The sequence below is a fragment of the Dipodomys ordii genome, unplaced genomic scaffold (assembly GCF_000151885.1).
Source record: "Dipodomys ordii isolate 6190 unplaced genomic scaffold, Dord_2.0 Scaffold116, whole genome shotgun sequence".
Taxonomy (NCBI): Eukaryota; Metazoa; Chordata; class Mammalia; order Rodentia; family Heteromyidae; genus Dipodomys; species Dipodomys ordii.
Window position 1 is genome coordinate 2,687,344 of NW_012267332.1, and position 9,817 is coordinate 2,697,160.

A 9,817-nucleotide genomic window follows, 5' to 3' on the forward strand; every position below is an offset into this window, starting at 1 on the left:
AGCCATAACATGCTACAGTCCCTTTTACCAATTGGTCAATTGCACCACATGGCCCTAGTATTACTTGGTTATTACTCTCTGTGGATTGTACCCTTAAGAGACATTTATTGTGAGCTGGGAAAGTAGCTCAGTGGTAGAGTGCTTGCCTTGCATGCATGAGGCCCTGGGTTCAATTACTCAGCACCACATAAGCAAAAAAGGCCGGAAGTGGTGCTAGCCTTGAGCTGAAGAGCTCAGGGACAGCACCCAGGCCCAGAATTCAGACCCTACGACCAACAAAAACAACAAACAAAACAAAACAAAAAAGAAACATTTATTAAGTGGTTCATGATGTATAGATCAGGAACCATTTTGCCAGGTAGTTACAACACTTGGCAAAGAAGCAGAACCTCTTACTGTCAAAACAAATTCACTTCTGTCTCTGTTCTCTACAGATAAGAAATTATAGTGCTCATAACAGTCTCTAAAACATAGCTGTTTAACTTGCTGAAATAGTTGATTAGCAGAGAACCATACACTATAATTACATGTTTAATTCTGCTTAATGATGAAAGCAGAGGATTTACCTTGTAATAGACTTCAGCGTGTTGCATTGCTCTCATGGCCCAGGCCATCTCAATATCTGGCTGCAAAGGGTTAAAGAATGCTAGGTCAGAAATATCCCTATCCTGTTATTGGACAACAAATCAAGGATCTTGGTCGAGGTCTACTTAATGCTTAAGAGAGCTACTAAAAATGATAATGTCAGGCACTGTTGGTTCACTCCTGTAATCCTAGCTACCCAGGAGGCTGAGATTGGCGGATGGAGGTTCGAAGCCAGTCCAGGCAGCAAAGTCATCAGCAAAGGCTGGAAGTAAAGGCACAGCTCAAGGTAGTTGCTAGCTCTACTTCTTCAGGTCTCCCATGTATAGTAGTGTGTTGGGGTGCCAGATAGCCTACTCATGAGATTGGAGCAGTTCATTAACTGCTAGTTAATTCTTCATTCCTTGGTGACCAGCAGAAAAGCCTGAGGGCCAGCCTTGAGCAAAAAGAATTAAGGAAGAATGCTTTGGCCCTCAGTTCAAACCCAACACAGGAGTGCATAAGAGTGCTTGTGTACTTACGTGTATACATACATGTATACATATGTACATATATACACACACACACTCACACACACACAAATAGGCTAATGGGTTTGGATAATGCAAATCTTCTGTTCTATGACAAAAGAAACCACCTACCCAAAATAGTAAAATCAGTAAAGGTATGTGCTGGAGGTTCATGTCAGTAATCCTAGCTACTCAGAGGCTGAGATTTGAAGATTACAGTTTGAAGCATCTGGGCAGGAAAATCTGTGAAACTCCTTGCCAATTAACCACCCCAAAATTTGAAGTGGAATTGTGGCTCCAAGTGGTAGAGTGCTAGCCTTGAGAAAAAAAAGCTTAGGGACAGCGCTCAGACCTTAGTTCAAGCCCTACACTGGCCAAAAGAACAATCACCACCACCAGAACCAGTGGGCCAGGCACTGGTGGCTCATTCTTGTAATCCTAGGTACTCAGGAGGCTGAGATCTGAGAATCACAGTTTGAAGCCAGCCTGGGCAGTAAAGTCCATGAGACTCTTGCCTCCAACAAACTACTCAGGAAAAGCCAGAACTGATGCTATGGCTCAAGTGGTAGAGTGCTAGCCTTGAGCAAAAGAGGCAAGGACAGAACTTAGGCCCTGAGTTCAAGGTCCAGGACTGACAAAAAAAAAGGTTGAAGTGGGGTGGTGGCTCAAGAAGTAGAGTGCCAGCCTTGAGCAGGAAAGCCAAAGGAGGGCTAGAGGTTTTGAGTTCAAGCCCCACTATTCCCTGGCTATCTTTCCCAGCAGCTAGTGAAAAATGTAAAGGATTACATGAACCAGTGGATAAATCAGCTTTTCAGAAACGAATTAAACTACTCTAAAGGTTAATCCGTACCATAAAACAGGTCAAATTATGTCTTACCAAGCTTCGGGAAGTGTTCCACCTGAAAGACTCCTTCCAGCCAACTGATATAAAAGCAAAAAGCCAGTTGCATCCAGTAGCATTTGTATGTCTCAGAGACCACGAGATTTTCCTACCTGCCAATCACTGAGGACTCACTTCAAGCTCCACCTCCTTTATGAAGCCTTCTGGAGCCCTCCTTAGAAGTCTTTCCCAGGGCTAAATTCTTTAGATCCTATGGCCTGACCCACTCATCCAGTATACTTTACATACTTACTTGGCTGCTATTATTTTCTAATCGTATTTTTGTTCTTCAAAATGACATCATGAATTCCGCCTCACCCCCCCCCCCCCACAATGATAGAACACAAGCAATACAATGTAACTTTGTTGCACAATGAAATCCCTTGGGGGAATCTTTCAAAAACACGGGTTCATGGATCTTACGCTGCAGACATTCTGATTAGAATTTAGACAAAGGGAGGTTGAAAAAAAAACATGCAAAGTTAGGAAACCATTTTTACAAGGTATTAGTCTGGCGTTTGTAAACGAAGATCGGAATGAACTGAAAGAAGGTGCGACTGTTCGAGGGCATGGAGAGGATTTTCAGAAGATACCAAAAAGGGGTTCATAAATTTAAGGTGGTGGGCTTTGCAGAAATCCGGGTTAGAAGGGTGGGAGCTGTGGACGACTCATACTCACATCATTGCCATAAGACTCTGCAGGGAGAGAAAGAGCATGTGCTACAGACACCAGCTCCCCGGAAACCTGAGGGGGGAAATCAAGGGAGAAAGGGGACCGTTTAATTTTCGACATGGCTCAACTCATCTCGATTAGTGTTCTCTCTTAGTCACAGGGCAGCATCTTACCGGTTCATTCAGCTTACTGACAGCCTCCATGTTGCAGCGTGGAAGGCGTGCCTTCCCCTAACGGAAGTGATTTTTTTTGTTGTTGTTGTTGCGGACGTCTAGCTCGGTTGTTGGGAAACGCAAAGGTGCCAGAGCACCGGCATGCTCGTCGCTCTGCGTTTGCGCACATCCTTCTGACGCCGGAGGTAGTTGCTGTCTCCGCCTCCTCTGGCTCGCGCAGGCGTAGTACGGTGTGGCGCTGGCTGGCCTACTTGTGAGATCCGAGGTACTGAACTGAACGGTTTATTCGCTGATGATCAGAAGAAAAGCCTGAGGTAAAAGAACGCTGTTTTTATGTCCCCGGTGCTCAGTGTGCCCATCAAAAATTCCTGCATGCTTGCACACACCCACAGTCAGGATAAACGGAGAGGAAATCACAGCCCCGTTTGCTGCTGTGGGGGGTTGGAACGCTGGGACGAAGCATTTGGTCCTCGTTTTGAAAGAACTAGATAAAGGGAGGGAACAGATTACAAAGTCTTTGGGAGCATAAATGCGCGGGTGAGGGGTGAGGGTAGGGAGGGGAAACATCTGAGCTGAGCATGGAAGACATTTAGCTCTACAGGTAAGGAAAAGCACACCAAGTGGAGTATAGTTTGTAGCAAGAGTGCAGTCAAGACCTGTTTGGTGAACATTAAATAGTTGAGAATTTAAGAAGGCCCTAGGTAGCCCACCTTCATGAGCATGCTTAATTTTTTAATTAAATTTTTTTTTTTGATTTGTGCAGGTCCTGGGGCTTGAACTTAGGGCCTGGGCACTGTCCCTGACCTCTTCAGCTCAAGGTGAGCACACTACCACTTGAGCCACAGCGCCACTTCTGCTTTTCTGGTGGTTAATTAGAGATAAGCATCTCATAGACTTGCCTGCGTGGGCTGGCTTTTACCTCAATCCTTAGATCTCAGCCTCCTCAGTAGCTAGGATTACAGGTGTGAGCCATTGGCACCCAACTTTAAACGTGTGTGTGTGTGTGTGTGTGTGTGTGTGTGTGCGCGTGTGCGTGTGCGTGTGTGTGCGCGCGCGTGTGTGTGTGTGCGCGCGCGCGTGCGCGCTACTGGGTCTTGATCTAAGGGGCTCCATACATTGGTAGTTGGCACTGTATCACTTAAGCTACAACTTTAGTCCAGTATTTTGGTGATTAATTGGAGGAAACACATGGTCTTTTCTGACTTCAAACTCAATCCTCCAATCTCAGCTTCCCGACTAGCTAGTATTACAGATGTGAGCCTTTGGCACCAAGCATATCTTTTTTTTGGTTGGTTGTGAGGCATGATCTCAGGGCCTGGGCACTGCTCCTGGGCTCTTTTCCTCAAGGCTAGCGCTCTGCCACTTTGAGCCACAGCCCCACTTCCATTTGTTGTTGTTGTTGTTGTTTTTCTCATGGGAACTTTTCAGCCTGCGCTGGCTTTGAACCAAGATCCTCATATCTCAGCCTCTTGACTGGCTAGGATTACAGGCGTGAGCCACCAGCACCTGGCTAGCCCCGCATATCTTAACTATTTTTGTGTATATCTGTGTGTGTGTTGGACCTTGGGCTTGAACTCAGGGCCTAGGCACTGTCTCTGAGCTTCTTTTGCTCAAGGCTAACATTCTACCATTTGAGTCACAGCTCTACATCTGGCTTTTTTGGTAGTTTATTCAGATGAGAGTCCCACAGATTTTCCTGTCTGGGTTGGCTTTGAATGGCAATCCTCAGATCTCAGCCTCCTGAGTAGGTAGAATTAAAGGTGTGAGCCATCATGCCTGACATATCTCAACCATTTTAAAGTAATATCATATAATTCATGTGGTTGTGTTTCATATTTCAAAGCTGAAACCCCAGAATTATTAAAGTAGCAACTCATTTTCCTCCCTCCCAAACACTTAGCAACCATCATTTTATTGTTTTATCAATTTTTATGTTAGATACTGCATATAAGTGGTTTTAAATCTTTTTGTTATTGGTTTATTTCTCTTAGGATATATCTCTGAGAGGATTTTTTTTTTTCTGTGCCAGACTTGGGGCTTGAACCCAGGCACTGTCCTCAAGTTTCTTTGCTTAAGGCTAGCATCCTACCACTTGACCTAGAGCTCCAATTTTGGCTTTTTTGGTGGTCAGTTGGAGATAGGAGTCTCATGAACTTTCCTGCATGGGCTGGCTCTGAACTACAGTACTCAGATCTCAGCTTTCTGAGTAGCTAGGACTATAGGCATGAGCCACCAGTGCCCAGCAGCAGGATTTTCTTCTCCATAAAGTAATATTCTAGCTGGGTGTTGGTGGCTCATGAATGTAATCCTATCTACTTAGGATGGTGAGATCTGAGGATGGCTGTTCAAAGCCAGCCTGGGAAGGAAAATCTGTGAGACTCTTAACTCTAATTAACCACTAGAAAACCAGAGGTGAAACTGTGGTGCAAGTAGTAGAGCACTAGTCTTGAGCAAAAGAGCTCAGGGACAGCACCTAGGCTGTCCCTCCCTTCCTCCCCTGCAATAAAAATAGTATTTTTATTGTATATAAATACTACAACTTTTTTGATCTATCTATCCATTCATAAACACCTGGTTGCTCTCACCTCTTGGTGGTCATGAATATGGTATTATGAACATGGATATGTAAATACCACATAAGATCCCACTTTCCCTGGGCACTTACCCCTGGAATCCTAACTACTTAGGAGGCAGATCTGAGGATTCCAGTTTGAAGCCAGCCTAGGCAGATAAATGTGAAGGACTCATCCAATTAACCATTGAAAAGCTGGAAGTAGAGGTAATGGCTCAAGTGGAGTGCCAGCCAGCTAAGAACATGAGGCCCTGAGTTCAAGCCCAAGTATCAGCATACACACACTGACCTTTCAGTTATTTTAGATATATACCCGTAAGTGTGATTGCTGGGTTATATGTTTAATCATATAGTTAACTAATCATTTTTAATTTTTTTTTGTTGGTTGTAAGCATTATGCTCACCTTTGGTCCTCAGCTCCACCCAGACCTGACCCCTCCCTGCCCTGGAGTTCCTACCATACAGCCAGCCCCTCCCTCTCTCTGCCCAGACCCACCTGAACTCCCATCTACCTCACTTCCTACCCCTAGACCCTGCTGCTACCTAGATAGTGGAGGCTGCCATGTGCTCTCTTTACAGAAGAAATATGGCTTCTCTAATAAACCTTGTAATAATCTTTCTCCTGTAACTGCCTGCTTCCTCATGGTCCCCTGGCATGGATGTGACAGATCCTTTCATTGGTCTTGAGGATTGAACTCAGATCCTGGGCACTGTCCCTGAAGCACTGTTTGAACTACAGGGCCACTTCCAGTTTTCTTGTGGTTAATTGGAGATAAGAATCTCACAGACTTTCCTGCCTGGGCAGACATCAGACTCCTGAGTAGCTAGGATTACAGTGTCCAGCTGGAGTCTTGGAGACTTATAAAATCTTGATTTTAAGTTTAGAGAGACTTATATATAATAAGGGATTGTCCTTAAATAAGAGACTGTCCTGGAGTTTGCTAGGTGTGTCTCAAAAGACATGAGTGAAGACAGGCAGCAAAGGTAGGATATTGAGCTGTTGTTTCCAGATGCTTTTTGTTTTATGTATAAAGTGTAAGAGGACAGCTGAGACTGAGAAGAGATGTGTTAAAACAACTGAAAACAAAAGGAAAGAAATGTACATATCACCCTATGTGGAAGAAATAACTTTATTGTCAAAGCTCATAGAATTTGGGGCTGGGAAGGTGGCTCAGTGGTAGAGCGCTTGCCTTGCATGCCTGAGGCCCTGGGTTCGATTCCTCAGCACCACATAAGCAAAATGAAAAAAGTCGGAAGTGGTGCTGTGGCTCAAGTGGTAGAGCGCTAGCCTTGAGCTGAAGAGCTGAGGGACAGCGCCCAGGCCTATAATTCAGGCCCCATAACTGACAAAAACGAAACAAAATATAACCAAAAAAAGCTCATAGAATTCATAAACTTTATAGACCATGATATAGACTATTTGCCTCATGAAGGTTAGAATGTGTTTGTGACTTTAACTAGTATCACTCCCACAATACTGTGAAATTTGTGAAATTTATGTAACCACTTAATCACAATAAAAAATTGCTATATAAAAAAGTCTTGCCTTGAGCAGAATGTCCTTAGAAGTCGTGAATAACAGTTCAGAAGAACCTAAGGACCAATTCAACAAGAAGAAGGAGAGAAAATTTCAAGGAACATCTATAGCTGAAGAACGTGATTTTTGTCTGTATTGTTTTTCTTTTATTTTGGTGGTTTTGTTTTGTGCCCATACTGGGGCTTGAACTCAGGTCATGTGCTTTGCTTGAACCACAGCTCTACTTTTTTTTTTCAGGTAAGGGGTAGGTTTATTCATCGTTCCGGCTGGCACCAGGCCATCTTGGTCCTCCACGCGGTGGGGAAAGGCCTGGGAAAGAGAAGAGAAGGAAAGAGCTAAGAAAGAGCTAGAAGAGAGCAGAGAGAGAGTGCCTGGGCCTGGGCTAGGCCTTATCTAGGGTATGGGCGGAGAAAGGTGTGGCCACATCAAATTCAGATGTGACTTCAGCAGATGCAGATGTGACCTCTTCCAGGTGTCCCAGTTGCCTAGGTAACGCAGGTACTGGGTGAAGACTTTGCTGCAAGCAGGGTGGAGTCTGCTAGCCATCTAGGAGCGGACCTTACATTCCAGCCTTTTATAATCATGAAAAGGGCTTGGATTCTCTCTGGTTACTTCCTGCTGACCAGGGGCGTTGACAACGGGGGTAAAAGGCTGGAATTTGGTCCCCTCCCAGAGAAGGCAGTGAACAGTAGGTGTGGTGTGAGTCCTTAGATGAAGTCTGGAAAGTCTCATGAGCTTTGAGGGGCTGGGAAAAAAAATACTAGAGAGCAAATAAATGGCAAGAGGAAGGACTTGGGGCTGAAAATGTTGGTAGAAATGTCCCTAGCTACTTCTGACATCTGGCGACTAGGTAGAGAAGTCAGGTAACAAAGGCAAGAATATAAATTCCTGTTCAGTTAATAGGTAGACAGGTATAGACATTGGATGGGCAGGCTTCTTACTTCTACTGACCTCCCGGCTCTGGTTAATTTTGAAAGGGCAGACACAAAGTAGCTGATGTAACATCATCTCCTCTTACTCCTCTCCATGTACCCTTCTTCTCCAGACTGGCTGAGTCTAGGTGCTTGTTGCTGGGATGGCTTGTCCCAGTTGGTATTCAAGGAGGTTTGAACTCAAGGCCTGGGCATTGTCCCTGAGCACTTCTGCTCAAGACCAGCACTGAACCACTTTGAGTTATAGTACCACTTGTAGAGTTTGGCTGGTTAGAGATAAGAGTCTTGAGCCATGCTTCCAGCCTGGCTCTTTGCAGGTTAGTTGGGAGATGGAGTCTTAGGGGTTTTTCGGCCCGGGTTGGCTTTGAACTGAAATCTTTGCCACAAAAGCCCTTTATTATTTCCAATTAAAACAACAAGGAGATCGAATAGAATAAGTAGAGCTTACCTGGTCCTTATCAAGAATTGCCAACAAAATATTCTGAAATGACAAAATTCATTAGATGTGATGAGAATTTTATTACAGATATGCCCAGTATTTTAGAACCACATAGTCAGTAGTAGGATACACAACACAAAACAAGAAAGGCAAAACTCAAAACCTAAAATTTTGACAACAATGTTTAGACATCTTTGCTAACAAAGCACATCAGATGGTTGGGCCTCAGTTACCAGGGCCTGTGAAAAGAGCAACTTGTTACAAGGCACCTTAGAATAGATGGATGGAGTAGTAAACTTAGTGGAAGGTTAAGGGTCAGATGGGGTCAAACCCTTAACCCACCACGTGGCCAAGATGGCAAATTCAAGATGGCGAATTTCTGAAAGAATGCAAAGAAACCCTGAACAGATAGATCAAGCCTACATTGGCTAGCCTTTGAGAGGGAACCTAGAGGGGGTCCCTGGGACCCAGCCTGCGTCGCACTCTTCAGGGCACAAGCCAAAATGTAGAAAAGAGAAAGGGAGAGATAGGGAAAGTTGGACATGACTGGCAGAGAGAGAGCAAAGAGAACCTGAAATTAAACAGACCTCTGACCATTTACCATTGCAGTGGTAAAAACTGTCTACATCTGAGAATGGCATAAAATTAGGCTCTCTGGCTTTCCAGGAAGCGCAGGAGGCATTTCAAAGGGGTTTCACCGCTCAGGCATGACTTGTAACACCCCATTAAATGAGTAGGAGAGTCAGTCTGGTGAGTGAAGGAGAGCTGACCAGGCAGAAGCGGCATCTTGACTTCCCCCAGAGCCCTCTAGAGAGAAATGGCCAAACCCCCAAAGTCAAACGTCCTCGGCTTCAGAGGTGACCAGCCTTTCAGCTAAAAGCCATAGGAGCTCTCTGGGGTGGCGCCACGTCTGGACAGAGACTGAGTGACAGAGAGCCATAGAGAGTAGTTTCACTCACCAGAGCAGAGAAGTGGTGTGGACGTGGATGTGAAGGCCAGCAATGGTCTCGATGCGCTGTGTCCGCAGCAGACAGTTCGCAAAAAGGGAAGAACAAACAAAAAAAGAAAAAAGAGGAAACAAACCAGAGAGGAATCCCACCTATCCTGACTTTAAGCCCTTTATCTGAGTCACAGCACCATTTATGTTAGGTTTTTAAAAAGAGGTAGCCGAGTAAGAACTGCATCACGCACGTGGTATTCAGGTAAGGGGTAGGTTTATTCATCGTTCCGGCTAGTACCAGGCAGTTTGCACTCCACTTGGCTGGGAAAGTCTTGGGAAAGAGCGAGAGCTGGGAAAGAGAGGAAAGAGAGAGAAAAGAGTTAGAAAAGAGGGGCTGGGAAGGTGGCTCAGTGGTAGAGTACTTGCCTTGCATACCTGAGGCCCTGGGTTCAATTCCTCAGCACCACATAAGCAAAATGAAAAAAGCCAGGAGCGGTGCTGTGGCTCAAGTGGTAGAGTGCTAGCCTTGAGCTGAAGAGCTGAGGGACAGCGCCCAGGCCCAGAGTTTAGGCCCCACAACC

General features: G+C 45.1%; 2 long non-coding RNA genes across 2 annotated transcripts in view; one reads left to right on the forward strand and one right to left on the reverse strand.

The window, feature by feature from the left end:
• Positions 1–558: 558 nt before the first annotated feature.
• LOC105995231 lies at positions 559–2,960 on the reverse strand. Its single transcript, XR_001175558.1, has 3 exons — positions 2,817–2,960; positions 2,650–2,715; positions 559–626 (listed from the first exon to the last, which is right to left on the reverse strand). It is a non-coding gene; the product is annotated as an uncharacterized LOC105995231 (long non-coding RNA).
• A 94-nt stretch (positions 2,961–3,054) lies between these two features.
• The window catches only part of LOC105995224, a 33,004-nt gene continuing 26,241 nt past the window's right edge, over positions 3,055–9,817 (forward strand). Inside the window, exon 1 of the long non-coding RNA XR_001175557.1 lies at positions 3,055–3,130. This is a non-coding gene — a long non-coding RNA (uncharacterized LOC105995224). The remainder of the gene's footprint in view (positions 3,131–9,817) is intronic.